This window comes from Heloderma suspectum, chromosome 6 (assembly GCF_057233095.1).
Source record: "Heloderma suspectum isolate Gila_16-S chromosome 6, 16-S_ref, whole genome shotgun sequence".
Classification (NCBI taxonomy): Eukaryota; Metazoa; Chordata; class Lepidosauria; order Squamata; family Helodermatidae; genus Heloderma; species Heloderma suspectum.
The window spans coordinates 70,776,746-70,793,396 of NC_139463.1; the positions used below are offsets into that span (position 1 = coordinate 70,776,746).

The 16,651-nt window shown below is 45.3% G+C and overlaps 1 protein-coding gene across 6 annotated transcripts in view; it reads left to right on the forward strand.

Annotated features, from left to right (window-relative positions):
* The window catches only part of SPOP (speckle type BTB/POZ protein), a 59,949-nt gene that overhangs the window by 16,681 nt on the left and 26,617 nt on the right, over positions 1-16,651 (forward strand). The window contains exons 2-3 of one of the 6 annotated variants that reach the window (XM_084804795.1): positions 11,011-14,070; positions 15,753-15,793. The exons of 3 other annotated variants lie outside the window; for them this stretch is intronic. The gene's annotated coding sequence lies outside the window, so the exon portion shown is untranslated. Of the gene's footprint in view, positions 1-11,010; positions 14,071-15,752; positions 15,827-16,651 lie in introns of all 6 variants that reach the window. 2 more of the 6 variants (XM_084804797.1, XM_084804798.1) reach the window with 2 other exon arrangements.

The following is a 16,651-nucleotide window of genomic DNA, read 5'->3' on the forward strand; positions in this document are numbered from 1 at the left end:
AGGTGGTCGGCCATACAGATGAAAGCACCTTGTCCACTTCATCAGGAGGAAGAAGCTGGAACCGATCCCACAAAACCGGTTTGCCATAGGCCGCCTCTTGCTCACTAACTGTATCCACAGTGTGCAGAGTAACACACCTAATCTGATCAATTTTATCTGCAAAGTGCCTTGCCAAGGCCTCACAGGAGGCCTTAGAATGCTCCAGTGGTTCTGGAGCCACAGGACCGACCAGGCTCCGGACCACTTGGAACAGGCTCCTGGGACAGCACTCTGCAGACACGATGGAGGCAGCATAATATTCCTTTTTTGCTGCCTTCACCGCCACGTGATAGGCTGAAGATACAGCTCTAGCCCGTGTCTGATCGTCTTTGGAACGAGACTTCCGCCACTGGCGCTCTAGCCGTCTCACCTCCTGTTTCAGAGCTCGTAACCGCGGATTGAACCATGGTGCAGTCCGAGCCCTGTTCAGGGGGAGAGGGCGTTTCGGAGCCACCTGATCTAGTGCCCCAGTGATTGCGGCATTCCAGCCACCCACCAGGGTCTCGACCGAGTGGCCATTGGCGTGCCCCAGAGAATCCCCAAGCGCGTTCAGGAATCCATTTGGATCCATAAGACGCCTGGGGCGGACCATTTTAATGGGTCCTCCACCCCTGTGGAGAGGTTGTGGAACCGAGAAGTCCAACGTCACCAGATAGTGATTTGACCATGACAAGGGGGTGGTGGATATACCCCCGACTTCCAGATCACTCCCCGCTTCTCCAGAAACAAACACAAGGTCTAGTGCATGACGGGCTACATGGGTGGGCCCAGTTAGAATATGGTGCAGCTCCCAGGAGGCCATGGTCTCCATGAAGTCCCGAGGTGCTCCTGTGAGGATGGCCTCCAAATGTACGTTGAAGTCCCCCAACACCAGTAAGTTAGGGGACTGCACACGCACATCAGAGACCACCTCAAGCACCTAGGCCAGGGAGTCAGTCGTGCAGCGGGGTGGACGGTACACGAGCAGAATCCCCAGACTGCCCTTTGGGCCCAATCTCCAGTACATGCACTCAGCAACCTTGGTCTCCTGGAGAGGGGGTCTGGTGAAGACCAAGGACTCTCGGTAGATAACAGCCACTCCCCCTCCCTGATCCCCAGCCCTTGGCTGCTGTGCACACAAAAATCCGGCTGGACACATGGCTACAAGGGTTGGAGCAGCAGCCTTGGCCAGCCAGGTCTCCGTAATACATGCCAGGTCTGCACCCTCATCCAGGATCAGGTCATGGATGAGGGAGGTTTTCTGGGTAACAGACCTGACATTGCAGAGCAGCAAACGAAGGCCAGAAGTTGGGGTCACGCCTCCCCCAGCCATCCTTTGGCTCTGGACAGGCCCGGAGCAGGGGACAGATACTACACATCTCTCCCTTGTTCCCCTTACCTGGCATGGCCTGCTCCTAGCGCTCCGCCAGCGCCTGCCGCCCAGCCTCGGTATCTTCTGGTCCCCAACACTCCCCCCACTGCCTCCATCAGGTGGACACATGCCCCCTCGCTCCCGCCTATCAGGCAGGCTACCCACCCCTAAAAACACAACAAAATCCCCCAGAAAAACACACACACACACACACACACACACACACGGTCTTATTTTCAGCTCGAGTCATGATCTTGCCATATGTTCTCTGATATACAGACTGAGATGTAATTGGTTATTTGTTTTAGTAACAAAGTTGGAAAGGGGGCATTGAAAGAAAAAATGTTTTAAAAAAATTATTTCAGAGATTTCTAGGCCACCTTTTAGGGCCATGCTCTCACAAGGTGGCTTCCGATGTATACAACATAATATATTATCAAAGTCAAAAACATCAAAATACCATAGTGTAATAAAAACAATAGCCTAACAACAATAAAATGATCAATAACAACCCAGCATAATAACCTTAAAAATAAACCAATTTAAAATAGTAATCTTGAACATCTCTCTAAGCATTTTGAAATAAATGGGTCTTTACAGCCTGTGCAGTGGGCCAAAATATTTCAATCAGGATAGAATTCCAGAAACATGTGGGCCATAGCCAAAATGGCCCTGTCCCTTGTGTATACCAATTTTCATTGCTTTCATGGGAGGGCAGATAAACAGGGTCTTCAAGACTGATCTCAAAGATGAAGGTCATCCAGAGCATGTGAACATGAGTAACAAATAAGGAGCTTTACATGGGAGTGGTGGAAGATGATAAGAAGGGCTGCTGCCGTGTGCTTTGCCACATGGTCCTGGTGGGAGGGACTCCTGAAAGTGAAGAATTTCTGGACAAAACTCAAGAAGTCCTTCTGGAAGGACAACAAGAAGGGACAATTTCTAATGAAGAGAAAGAAAACCGGACTCAGGAGGTGGGCCTGAGAACCAGTGCCAGCTCCATATTTTTGAGGGCCCTTGGTCAAGACAGCCTCATTGGGCCCCTGCTCATTGAGTCTACCTTCTCAGCACCATTGTCACCAGCTGCTTTTGCTCCTCATCCCCTCTCATATCATTGCTACCACTTGCTTGTTTGACAGGCAGAGAGCCAGTGAACAAGCAGGCAGTGGCATCTACTGCTCCTCCGTCTCACCACCACTGTTGACTGGGCCAGAGCAGGAGGCAGGTGAAGAGGCAGGTTGCAATGGTGAAGAGGAGGAGTAACTCCAGGGGGTTCTTGTCAGTGGCCCCTGCTGGGCTGTGGGCCCTCAGTAGATGCCCAACCATGACTACTCTTGACTCTGGCCCTGCTTGGAATGTCACACATTGGAGCAAGATAATCAGGAGGAACTCTGTCTTTTGAGCTGTGTGACCAATTGCAGGGCCTCTCCATAAACAATGGTTCTGCACTGCTGGAGCAAAAGCAGCTGTCTCAGGTTCCACAGAGAATAAAGGAGGACTCAGAGGCCTCCATGAACAGGAGGTGTCCAAGTTGATGGAGGCAAGGAGAGGGCAACATACAGTACTGATTTGTGATTCTCCTCTGAGGGGGACAGAAGCAGTGGTGTGCTGTCCTGACAAGTCATTACAGGAGGTGTGTTGTCTCCTTGGTGTGCATATCTAGGATGTGATGGAAAGTTTGATAAGACTCATCAAGTTCACTGACCATTATCCTTTCCTGCTGATCCATATAGGAACAAACAATACTGCCAGACATAGCTTCCTGTTGAAGGTCATGGTCAAGGAAGAGAGGGAAGAATCCCAGAAGTGAATGACTGACTATGCAGATGCTGTTGTTAAGAAAAGTTTGAGTCCTTGAACCATGGTCTACACTTCCGTGATGAAGGACTGGAAAAAGCATGCTTTACAGGAGACTTGCAAACTTGATCAGGAGGGCTTTAAACTAAATCCTATGGGGGAGGACAGTGAAATCCTATATGACAGCATGATGTCATGCACTGGGGACAGGAGTGTAAGTGAAACTGGAACAGTGGAGCAGATACCCACTAATATGCAAGAAAAGCCATTAAGGGAACAGTTGGTTTGTATAATCCATGGTTTCTGATGTCTCTATACCAATGCACAGAGTATGGGAAATAAACAAGATAAGCTTGAATTCTTAACACAGGAAGGCAAATATGATTTAATAGGCATTATAGAAACCTGTGGGGTGAGACTGATTGGAATGTAGGGACTGAAGGGTATAATTTATTCAAAACTAACAGACCAAACAGGAGAGGAGGAGGAGCATTATATGTAGAGGGTTTATCCACATGTGGGGAAGTCCATGCATCTGGACTGGATATGAGAGGTCAGTTGAGAGCATCGGTGTAAAAATAAAAGAAGAGGGAAATCATAGTGAGATTATTGTGGGAGTCTGCTACAGAATGCCAAGCCAACCAGAAAACTTGGATGACGCCTTCCAAGATCAGATTACCACATTTTCAAAGAGGAGCGACATCGTAGTAATGGGAGACTTTAATTATAGTGATATCTGTTGGAAGTCAAACTCTGCTAACAATGAAAAGTCTAATAAATTCCTGACTTGCCTTGCTGACAATTTCATCTTCCAGAAGGTGAAAGAAGAGATAAGGGAATCTGCTATCCTGATCCTCACCAGTAGGGGAGAACTAGCTAATGAGGTGAAAGTAGTTTAGGGATTTTGGGAGGAAGAGAGTGACCAAATCATCTTGGGATTACAAATACTGAGGAAAGGGAAAGCTGTGCCTAGTCACACTATAGGAAAGCTGATTTCTTTCAACAGATTTCTGCCAATCTCATGGGCAGAAATACCTGAGGAGAAGGGATTTCAAGATGGGTGGGAGTGAGATATTAAAGGCACAGTCACAAATCATTCCTGTGAACAAGAAAAATGGGAGGCATCTTTGCAGCCACACTGGTTTCTTTAAGGCGCTTTGTGATCTCCAATTTAAAAAGGGCATTATAGGAAATAGAAGGAAGGGCAAACCACCATTGACCGAGTACAGAGAGTAGCCAGAACTTATAGGGAAAGTGCCAGGAGGTCTAAAGTTCAGAATGAATTTAGGAGTGCAAAGAATGTTTTAAAAAACATAACTAAGTGGGGAGTTTGGATATGTTTGGAGCAAGAGGAAGAACAAGGAAGTGGTAGGCCTGCTCTGAGGAGAAGATGGAGAAATGTTAGCAGGTGACAGAGAGAAGGTAGAACTGTGCAATTCCTACTTCGCCTTAGCCTTCTCCCACAAAGGAAACCACTTGATGATGCAAGAATAGATAAAATGATGACGAGAAGGAGTTGCAGCCCAAGATAGGTAAAGAGGAGGTGTGGAGTGGTGTAGCCACTCTAAATGAATTCAGGGCCTGATTCATTGCATCTTAAAGTACTTTTTGGAGAACAAGTGGAGAACTGGAGGTGGGCAAATGTCCCCAGCATCAGGTGGGTGGGAGGGGGAGAATTCAGGCAACTACTGGCAGGTCAGCTTGACATCAGTATCTAGGACAAATAATTAAACTGTGAGCATCTAGAAAAAAAGGTGTGATCACAAAGAGGAGTATCTTGAGAACAAGTCTTGCCAGAATAACTCTGTTTTTTGGTAGAGTTACTATCCTGGTAGATCAGGGGAATGCTGTGGACATATCTTGATTTCAGCCAGGTTTTTGACAAGGGCTCATGTGGGTATTCTTCTGGGCAAGCTGGTAAAATGTAGGTGAAACCATGCTACTGTTAGATGGATTTGCTGATGGATCATACAGTGATGTGGGTTTTCCAGAAAATTTTGAATTGGAAAAGTTTCCTATGCAAATCAGGCTAATTTGCCTGGGTCATTTGTGTCAGAAAATGTTCAGTTTACATTAAAAAATATCTAGAGTCATCTAATTTAGCATGTTCACTAAATACAAGTAAAATAAACAACAAAGCTAAAAAAGGAACCCATGTTAATTTTTTTGCATCAGTACACCACAAGTATGTGACACAAAATATTTGAGGAAAAAATTAAAGCACACGTAATGTGACTGACTTAAAAGTTATATTATGTAGACATTTTTATTGGAATACCTGGAAAAATTTGAAGACAATAGCATATACTTGGAGGGAGCAATCCTATGTGGATAGATGGCCGCCTCCGAACTCGGAGGCGAATGCCTATCCAATGCAGGGCGGGAGGAGCGCATAAGGGAGTCCAGCCGGATGACACGCAGTAAGTGTTGTACCAGCACTTCCGCACTCACCCCTCCCTGCCCCTGGGGATGCCCCCTTTTGCCCTGCTCCTTGCTGCTGTTCTGAGTGCGGAGCACGGGGATGATCCTCACCGCCTACAAAGCAGCAGGGGAAGGGGTGGGGAGGCTGTTCTCTGGGGACCGGCCAATCCTATGGCTTTGTAGCCGCTGTCTAGTGGCCATAGGATCGCGCCCTAAATGTAGGAAAGAAACAAAGCTACTGAAAACTGTTGATAAACTAAGAGAGCAATCTTTTGCCCCCTAGATAGAGCTTGGGGCCCCATAGGATAGTTTGGATTCCTGGATCCGAGGTCAGACAGTGCTCAGACCCAGGAGTCCAAGCTCCCCTCCCCCTCGCAGCCAGCATGGAGAGAACCACGCCAGCTGACTCTCCAAGGTCACAAGGAGACCTCAGAGGGAAGAGAAAGGGGCCGTGCCAGGGTGAAGGGAGGGGATGGTTTATGCCGTATCCAGCCTCTTCCCCTCCCTCTTCCCCTCCCTCTTCCCCTCCCCAATTCAAGATGATCTTGACGGGATGGAGAATTGGGCAAGAATAACAAAATAAATTTCAAGGAAGCCTTAAAAGGAAGGCTTTAGCTGTAGTAGCACATAATCTGTTTTAACTGATGCTGCTATTTATGGAATTATGGATTACGCTGTTGATTATGATTTTAATTATGTTTGTAAGTGGTCATGAATGGTTGGAGGTAGGGGTATAAATGTGTCAAATGAATTAAAATGATGACCTGAAAGAGTATACCATCACTTGTGAATAGTAATATGCTTTATGTACTGTGCAGTCCAGTTTAATCATTGTTGGAAGGTGGCAAAGTATTATAGATGGCCAAAACCTACCGACGTTGCCTTTCCCCCCCTTGCGTAAATGATTTTACTGTACAGGGGAAGGGGCAGCATTGAGAATGAATCCTGCTGGAATTGCTTCACCTCGTCCTCTTTGGGATTCAAATGCTATGTTGCCACCAGTTTTCAAGAAAAATGTTTTTGAGACATACAGGAGCAGCATGCTGTTTGAAGAACTGGTTTTATCAACTGTTTTTATTTTACTCGTAACTGACGTTTTCAAGAAAATTATTGACTTAAAAAATAATAGTTCTGTTACTGTTAGCTGTCTTGGGTGCTGTATGCAGAAAGGCAGAATATAAATTGAAATAATAAAGCATTGTGGGGAGTGGGAGAGCTCACCTGCTTCCTCTGCTTCTCCCCCTGCTGCAAGTTGGCAAAAGAAACTTCAGTCCCTTTTCATGATTCATGAGCTTATAGTTTCTTTCTTAGCAATGCTGACATCTCCTCTCTGGGAACAACCTGAAAATTTCAGACAGGCCTTGGAATGCACAGTGGTTTTAAGTCAGGCATTTGATAAACAATTTGGAGACCAAGTGTATGTTTGGAGGGTGGGGGGAACCACACCAAGGGGACAGGCAGGAAGGTATGTGCTCACATGCCAAGCCACAGGAGTTAAGAGAATAAAAAGCCAAGCCACCTCACCCCCCACCCTCCCTTTGTCAGCTGCCTTGTCCCATATTCTGGCAGTGTTTTGCTCTCTGAGATATAAAACAGCCTTTGTCTCTGGAGAAATCGGGAGTTGGCCCCAAGTTAAAGCAGAGTAACCCGCACCTTGTGCACAACTGCCAAACTTGTTTCCCCACCAATTAAAATAAAATACTCTGCAAAAGCCTCAAGAGGGAACTCTCTGAATACAGTTGTCCTTCTGTTTGTGTTTTAGTCTGACAGCGGTATCTTGAAACCTGAGCTCATGGGTGTCTGTGTAGGTGTGAAGGGCTTGAACTGCCCTGTGAGCACTGGGGAAGGGTGGTGGTGGTGGTAAAATAAACCTGATATTCTGGCTATAGAACTGCCTAGAATGTAACACTTGCTAACTTTATGTGCCCAATCTGTGCTTTGCAGTTATATTCTCTAAACCAGAATTCTGCTCCCTAATCCTCTGTGGCCATTCAATCACAAAGGAAAGGCACTCTGCACAGGTTCAGATGAAATCTCCTTTTCATCACGCTTGAACATCGAAAGAAGAAAAGCCATCTAATGCATGGCTATATATCAGTCTGTGTATTCCGAATGTGATCAGTCTCTCTGGGCTGACAACTTGAGAATGCAAGTGGTAGATCATAACTTTGAACATCTGCATGCATGCACCACATACACCCACAGATCTTTGACCATGGAAATCTAGCACTTTAGGGAGAAGTGTTCTTATTCAGCTGTCTGCTTGATCTGTAAATTGGCTTTCAAATACCATCATCCAAAACGTATTAAGATGGAAACTGTGCAGAGAGAAGCATGGTGCCTTTATACAGACTTTGTTCATATGAGGTCCAGATGAAATTACATCTGCAGCTAAAGGATCTTTGGTAGGAAGGATGAAGAAGACCTCTGCCTGAGTTCTTGAAGAACTGCTGAGAGCAAACCAATGGTCTGACCCTGCATAAGGCTTCAGGGTGCATATAGAATATTCAGGGAAAAATTAAGCACCAAAGTAGGTTTTTCTGCTGTTGAAGTAACCTAACTGCATTAACATAGGTGTATATGGCTACCATCAACCACCCATTAAGTGTGAGAACACAGAATTATCTTGGTGGATCAGACCAAAGGTCCTACATTCTGTTCCCACCCATGGCAGATAAATTTCCCTTGGAAGATCACAAGCTGGGCCTGACAGAGGTTGCCATACCTTGTCTTCAGCGTCTGGTTGTCAGATGAGCATTGCCTCTGAATATCCGAGTTCCATTTAGCTTCCTGGGTAACAGCTGTTTCTTGAGAGGTATAACAATCTGGTGGGGAAGGGAGATGAAATGGTGGATGAACTGCCACTTCCTATGCCCTTCCAGACTTGCACATATAGAGCAGAAGGGATTGGTAGTGTTTTTCCTTTTTTGTGGTCTTTTTTGGCCAGTCCCCCCCCCCTTTGAACTTTTCCCTGTCATCACCCACCTCCTTGCCCGCTCTTCCATCGCAGTTCCGACAGCAGAAATGCAATGGCAGCGGACTTTTCTGTGTCTGCTGGGAGGAGGCTTCCAAGGGCAGATTGCCCTCTCTCCCTACAGAGAGGGAGATCTGTGAAATCATTGGGCCTCTTGGATGCCCTCCTAGAGACCATAGCATTGTACCCTAATCTTTTGGGTGGGGTGGGGTGGGGTGGGGGAAACCAGCTTAGCTATTGGCCATCATTGCTTTTTTTGAACTGAATTCCACAAGTTAAATATGGATGAAGTAGTAGTTGTATTGACTGTGAATGGACTGCCAATCAACTTCATTGGATGACCCAGAATTCTGGTCTTTGGGGCGAGAGTAATTTTATACACTTCTCTCACATCCCCCCTGGGTCATCTTTTTTCTAACCTAATAAAGGCTCAATCGGCTTTATAAGAAAGAAGCTCCATCTCCTTGATAATTTTAGTTGCCCTTTTTCTGTATGTTCCCCAGCTTCACGGTACTATCTTTATGATTTAGCTGTGTGTATTTACTTATCACTTCTCCTTTTTACACTTTTGCCCATTTAATAGTTCTTCTGCCTTCCTGCTTCTGAAATAAAGATTTTTTTCTAGTTTCAGTTTAACAATTTCCCCCTGAAATACTTCTTTGCTTGCCTTATTGTCAATTCATATCAGATTTGCCAGAATGTTGTACTTTTTGATTTTTAATTCTTCACGGGGACAATACATTTTCAAGCAACTCTTGCTTTTTATATCCACTCTCCTATTTAACCACACTGGCATTCTTTTGGGGTTGTTTGTCCCTTTTCTTTTCTGTGTTACTTAAGCCTTGATTCGGGCAGTTGTAAATAACCTCCAAGCTTTCTGCAGAGATCAGATCCTCTTAATTATACCTTTCAGCTTCCTTTTACCTTATCACCTCTTCTTTGGCTTCTTGACTTTGTTCCAAGGCACAGTTGTTTGTATCAAGAAATGTTGTCTCTTTCATGGTCTGAAATTACATTTTGCCAGCTAATTTGAGAGTAGTTGCAGTCACCTGTTATTATTACACTTTGGCTGTCTCTGTGATTTATCACCATCAGAGTTTCTGTTAGTGGGGCAATACTGTGTCTGAAGTATTATATGCATTGCTTTTTGCTCCATAAGACGATTTCCTCCAAGGTAATTGCAATGAAACATAAAAACCAAAGATCTGCACTCTTTGCCAGGCCTTGGTTAGCCAGCCAACCATCTCTGGGGTAGTCCCTGAAGTTGTGCTGGGGTGAAGGCATTTAGAGCAGCGAAACATTTTGCTGCTTCTAAGTGCCTCTGAAGTCTACCAGAAGGTCAGAGGCCCATCTCTCTCTTTGACCTCCCCACAAATGTGCTTGCCAGGTTAAAAGATACTGCCCAAATTACCCAAATATATTACCCAAATATATTTACCCAAATATAATAGCACTCTTTGGGAAGAAAAAAAGGGGATGAAACCTTTAGACTTCGAATTTTCCTAGTACAAGTCTCACATTTCTAGGACTCCCAGTGAGCAGCTATATAGGATTTTTTTCTTGCCCCTGTGCATTTAGGGGCTTAGGCTCTAACAGATGTTTAGGCATCTTTAAAAAAAATCTACGAAGCATGTACAAATCAGAACCAGTATTCCAAATTCCTGTATGTCAGTAGCACATTCTTAGGAGCCCAGCTAGCCAAGGTATCTAGTTATGTTCCCTGCCTTGTCATACCCTGTCACCTTTAGCCTGAGGTAGGTGACCGTATATTTAAAGAAAGGGAATGAACCAATTAGGAAAAAATCAGTGGAGATCGCCTCTGTGAGACGGTTAGAATGTAAGTGAGGGCTGCGATCTGTGTTCAGCACTGGGGGCCACATTGGAAATACCAGCAGGAGGCCAGCTGTCAATTTGCAAAGGAAGCAAACCAAAACAAACACCTACAAAGCCAGCATACAAATAGGGAATTATTCTATGGGCCAGCAGAACTCTTGACCCATATAGCAGAGCAATAGTTCTTTTGGGGTAGGAATTTCCCAGAGGCCTAGATCCCTAGCACCCAGATGCTTGATGGTGCCTTGGACAGGGGAGGAGCATTCTAGCACTGCTTACTCAGATACTGGAGTCTATGCCTCCTGAAGAGGCTGGGACACAGTGGCCTGCTGCCAAATGCTTGAGAAAGCCTGACAGGTTACACCTTGAGATTTTTTTCTTTCACTCTCTCATTGTGGGACTGGGGTTCAATTTTTTAAAAAACCCTCAAACTCATGCAAGTCTATAAGTTTAATACAATATTGAAATCAAATGCAAAAATCTGAAGAAGCCTTCAGTAGAGATGCTCAGTAGAACTCAATTTCCTCCCATTCATGTTCAGATTGCCCTCCTGCTTCTCACAGGAGCTTCCTCCTTTAACTTGTTTTCCATCCAGCTGACTGCTAAGAACATTAGAAGAGCCCTGCTAGATCAGACCAAAGGCCTTTCTAGCCCAGCGTTTTGTTCCCACAACGGCTGACCTGATGGCTCTGGGAAGCCCACAGCAGGGTATGAGTGCAACAACATCCTCCTGCTCGTGTTTCCCAGCAACTGGTATTCAGAGACACACTGCCTCTGATATTGGAGGTAATATATAGCCATTATGACTAATAGCCACGGATAGCCTTATCTTTTGAGAATTTGTCTAACTCCCATTTAAAGCCATCCAAGTTGTCCATGACTACATCTTGTGGTAGCAAATTCCATAGTTTAATTATGCGCTGTGTGACGAATTCTTCCTTTTAGCTGTCCTGAAAACCACAATTCCTGTCCAGCTTCCTAGCGCATTCCCACGAGGGGCTACAGGTTGCTTTTCCCTTTTGAAATCTGGCTTTTCTTACATGGGTACAAAGCTGTGTGCATTCTACTGTATATCAAGAAAACATTTTCGTCTTTATGTTTGTTATGCATAGCTTGCTGTGTTTGAGATCCAGATTTTCATAAAATGACAACTCGGTGGCCATTGTTAGCACTCGGAGATATGAAGGGTATGAAAGTTGGTGATAGGAGTCAAAGGACTGAGGAGTGATAGCTTTGAGGATTGGGGCAGGTGGGAAAAGGAGCTGTAGCCCCTGAGCACTGAAAGTCCTGTGCAGTGTAAGATCTCTTCTTTCCCCCCCTCCTGCCACCCTTTGAGATTTTCCTAGAAATAGTGCCCAGACTTTTCTCTGCAGCTATAAAGGCTAGAAATGTGGAAAGTAAAGGGAACAGAGTTGACTCGAAGGTTTTGAATTTTGCGCCTGATACCATCCATTCTGACATAGCAATGGAATTTACATCCTGTCTTTCCTCCAAAGATTGCTGTGCTTTGCTTTTAAAAAGCATGTAAAGATGTTTCTATTCTCTCCTGTACTTTTAGAGGATCCAGTGGTGGTTCCTTTTTAGTATATAATTTGCCTTCCTCCCACCTCACCCCTTTGTTTTAAAATATGGCTTTATTTGGCTTTTTTAATTACTTTTATGTAAAGTGTTCTTGACTCCACCTGATAGGGGTGTGTCATGTGTAGCAATAAAATAAATATAAATATGATTCAGCAATAAAATTGCCGATGTGCTGAACGCACACAGTGCTACTGTTGTTTAAAGCATATCTGCTGTATTACCTCTTCAAACTGGCAGCATAATTTGTGTGTGCATGAGCTGGGTATCTGGACCTACCTCATATAAAACTGCCTTGAACCTCATCTCTGCTCCTGCCCCCAACTGTTCTTTACTGTTTTCCATCTCTAAGAAAAGGATGAAACAAAATTTGACAAAAGTGCTAGTGGAACAGTTGAGGGGACTTGATTGCTTCCAAGTCTTCATACCATCCGTTCCGCCATAGCCTTGGAATTTATATCCTGTCTCCAAAGAGCTCAAGGTTTTCTCTCCCCCGCCTTTTATCCTCACAACAACACTGTGAGGTAGGTTAGGCTGAGAGATTGTGACTGGACCAAGGTCATCCAGCATGCTTCATGGCTGAGGGTGGATTTGAACATGGGTTATCCCAGTCTCAGTTTGACACACTAACCAATACACCATGCTGTCTCTCAATGGCCTGGGGTCACTTGTGATGAGAAGCCACCATGAGGGAATTTCCCCGTAGGACTTCTTGTTGCAGCGGCAGCTGCCATTTTGAATATTCGGAGCACAGCAGGGGTGCACCATAGCTTCTTGTTACATGCAAACCCAGCAAGGGTGGGTTGTTGGGGTGGCTTTCAAGCCACCCACAACCCTAAAACAGATCATGGGTTCTGGGTGGCTTGTCAGCCCAACAACCCACCCGTCCGAGGTTCACACATAATGAGAAGCTACCGTGCACCCCACAGCACCCTGAATATTAAAAAATGGCGGCAGCTGCCACAACAAGAAGCCCCACAGGGAAATTCACCCACAGTGGCTTCTTGCTATGTGCGAGCCAGGTCAGTATCATCAAATACAGAAACAATCCATTTCCTTCGCATTTTGACGCACTTGGGGGAGTTTAAGCATCTCAAGTTGGGTTTGTATGTCCAAAATAAACACAGATAACTGTATTTGTTCTTGGCTTGACTAGTGTTTTACATCTGAAATCTATCTGAGTAGCTAGAATTTGGGGAGGCTAGAATCTAAGCCTCCAATTGTGTGTGCGTATTGGGACTTTATTGGAGAAACCTCAGATGCCTATAAACTTGATTCTGGTGCCCAAGAAGTTGGCCAGCCATGAGTGAATCTCCATCCTCTCCTGCCCCCAGCACTTGGAGGCTTGGCTGGGCAGGAAGCTACCTCTGAGCCTGTACAGAGTTCCCTTTCCTCACTACTGAGTCTTAGCAAGCTTCCATAGATGATGTGGTGTCAAAAGGGTTATAAAAGGCTAGGGTGCTGCTGCTTGTGGGGAGTCCTACACAGCAGGCATCAAATTAATGGCTTGTTCCAAGTAGTAATTTGATGCCCTGGCATGGCAATGTGTGAAATCTTCTTCTCAGAGAGAGAAGACGTGTGGCTGGTAATCTCTCTGTGCCAGGCTAATCTCGATATCTGCTGTGTTTCTGAAAGCTTTGTTGCCTTTTGAAGAATCTATTTAATTTTCTCTTGGCGATTCAGAACTGTGTTGATAATACTGTTATCGGCTTGCTTTAAGCGGAGGTGTATGGTATGTGCAGATTTGTCTGTTTGTGGGGGGAGGGGTTTAACACCTTCGGTTGGTTACTTCTGCCTGTCCTTTACATGTTGCTGGGAGAAAATCCCCCCTTTTTAGCAAGGTATTGTTTGTGGGGAAGTATGTAGCTTGGAAATTGGCAAGATTCATTTTTATGAAAAAAAAACCTTTAATATAAATAGACCCATCATATAATGAAAACTAACCTCAAGTTTCCCCATCAGGTTTCCTCCCCAGGTACTTCAGATAATCCAGGCTGCTCTTCGGTGCTGGTGTTCTTAGCAGAAGAGTGGGCAAGACGATGGGTTGTGAAAAAGCAGAAACTCCTCAGGAAAAAAGGCAAGGCCTGGTTAGCTGTAGGCGGCTCTAGGGCAAGAGTGGGCAAGTTGTAGGTCAAAACATCTGGAGGGCCACAACTTGCAGCAGCTCTAGCCAGCACGGGCAATGGTGAGGCATGATGGGAGTTGTAGTCTAAAACATCTGGAAGGCCACAAGTGGCCCACTCCTGCTGTAGGAAATGCAGGGATCAAGAGACAATGGAGAGGGGAGAGTTGGGTTTTAATCCGGGAAACTTGGCCTCACGTCCCATTTCTGCCATGGGATTCCCATCTGTGGCTTTTAGTAAAGGATTTCCTCTCGGCATCGGTTTCCTGTTCAGTGTGAAAGCCCTGTCTGGAGAAAGCAGATTTGCTCTTAGTTCTCCATTCACTTGTGACATCCAGGCTAGATTACTGTAATGTCATTCTGGTCACAGCATAACCGCAGACTTCAGGAAGTGGCCATACAAAGCCCTCTTATTAGATTCTGAGCCTTCAGCATGCTTTCTGTTTCAGCTTTGCCTCTGTGCTCCCTATGGGGTAGAAACTTCCTACTTGCATGTAAATGATATTCTTAGGAAGACGCATTATGATCCAGATAGGGGTGCTTGAGAAATCCGATCTTTGCGAATTCCAGTATGAACTGACCTGATCCACACTCCTGGGCCAAGTGCCAGTTGTAACTTACCTGCCGGCTTTTGCACTTCCTGAAATCCTCCAAAGCAGTTCTCAGCTCAAAAAACGTATCAACGTTTAAAAATACATAATTTGAGAAACTGTTTAAATGTGATTTATTTTGTGGTATGGACTTAAAAAAATGACAGATTAATGTGGAAATGGGACAGAATGAGCTTAAGGGTGAACACATGGGAAAGTGACATAGGCCAGAAGTAGACTGGTTCGCCCATCCCTAGTTGCAGGTGCCTGATTCTGTGTGCATGGAACATTCTCAGCTGCAGCATTATTTCACTTTTATCCCACCTTTTCACCAAAGAGCTTAGGGGGTGGTAAACATAGTTCTTCTCCCCCCCCTTTTAGCCTCACAACAATCCTTTGAGTTGTTTACGCAATGAAAAAGTAAGAGTGAGTGGTTCAAGGGTGCCCAGTGAGCTTCATGAACCCCACCTGAATAGAGATTTGAGCCAAGTCCATGTTTGACACTCTAACTACTGTACCACGCTAACTCCACACTGCAACTCCCAGCATCCCCAGCCAGCATCCCCATCTGGAGGGCACCAGGTGGAGTAAGCCTGATTCAGAGTGACCGGTTAATCACTAACACAAGCGAATAAGAGTGGAGCTGCAATATTAGCGGAGCCTTTTGACATGACTGTTGCATGCAAGGTGGCTGTGGCCAAAATGTCTGGACCTGCATATCCTAGCTGTTGGAGGAGACATGACACTTGCCAACTGATGTGCAGGCTTGAACCTCTGTCGCAGTGCGATGTGGTATGCATATGATCAAAGGCTTGTCCAGCTGGTGTACACATAAGGCCTAATACTGTTAAGTATTCTAAAGTGCGATGCAAAATATTGTTGGATTAACAAAGCAGGCTTATTCCTTAGACTGAAGATTTTGCAGAGGTAGCGTTCATCCTATTACCAGCTTTTTTGAGGGTGAAAAGTATAATGGGAGTCAAATGTCATATATAGCTTGATGGGTGTATATCTGGTACTTATGGAGCTTTTGTCTTTTCCACTTAGAATGGATAAAGAATGTGTTTACATATTGGGAGTCATGCAAGGTAAAAAGTCACCTGAAAATTATATTGGAAAAGGTAACGAGAGTGTGAAACTCATGTGTCAGTTTTGATGAGAGAGGCCTGAATGGTTTGCTTTCCAAAAACAGCTGCTCTTCTCCTCCTCCTCTTCCTCCTCTCTGTTTCTCTCCCCCCCCCCCCCGCAATTCTATGGGAACATCTGTTTTTTCCGTAGCTTATCTCTCACACTTCTGCTGTTAGTGGCAGTTTTGTTGTTGTTGTTTTTAATTTTAGATTTTGACAGGCTGGTGGATACACACATTTTGCCAGCTGCTGGCAGTCAAGTGTGTTAGGGAGTCACAGGAGGGGGGGAGTGAGTCTGGTGTCCCACAGGACCCTGCCCGTTAGCTGTGCATGCCTTTGGATGGCAGACACTGCATAATTCTGCAAGTATGGCAAGATGATGATCGTGGTGCTGGCTGCAGGGGGAAACTAACAAGTCTTGGTGCACAGAGAAAAGGACTTGCAATCCCTTAAGAGTGATTGAGTGGAGAGAGACTGAGTGAAACCTTGAGGAGCAAATTTAAGGTACATGGATCCAACCACATACTTTGCCACCCACCTGCTTGCCTGGAACAAATACTGATTACACCTCGGCATTCAGCCATGCTGCCAACATCTCCTGCACTGTGTTCAGCTTGCTTTCCATAGAGAGCCAGATTGCTGGAGGTTCATGTGCAGGCTTGTTGGCTTGAAGAGCTAGGGGAGAGAGAATGAATGCCCTGCAGGACAGGGTGGACAACCATCCCCTCAAGTATTTGCAAGGGGGTGTTAATTTTACTTTCCTGGGAATTGAATGTACATCTCAATTGAGTACATGTACCAGCCTTTGCCCTTTTTACC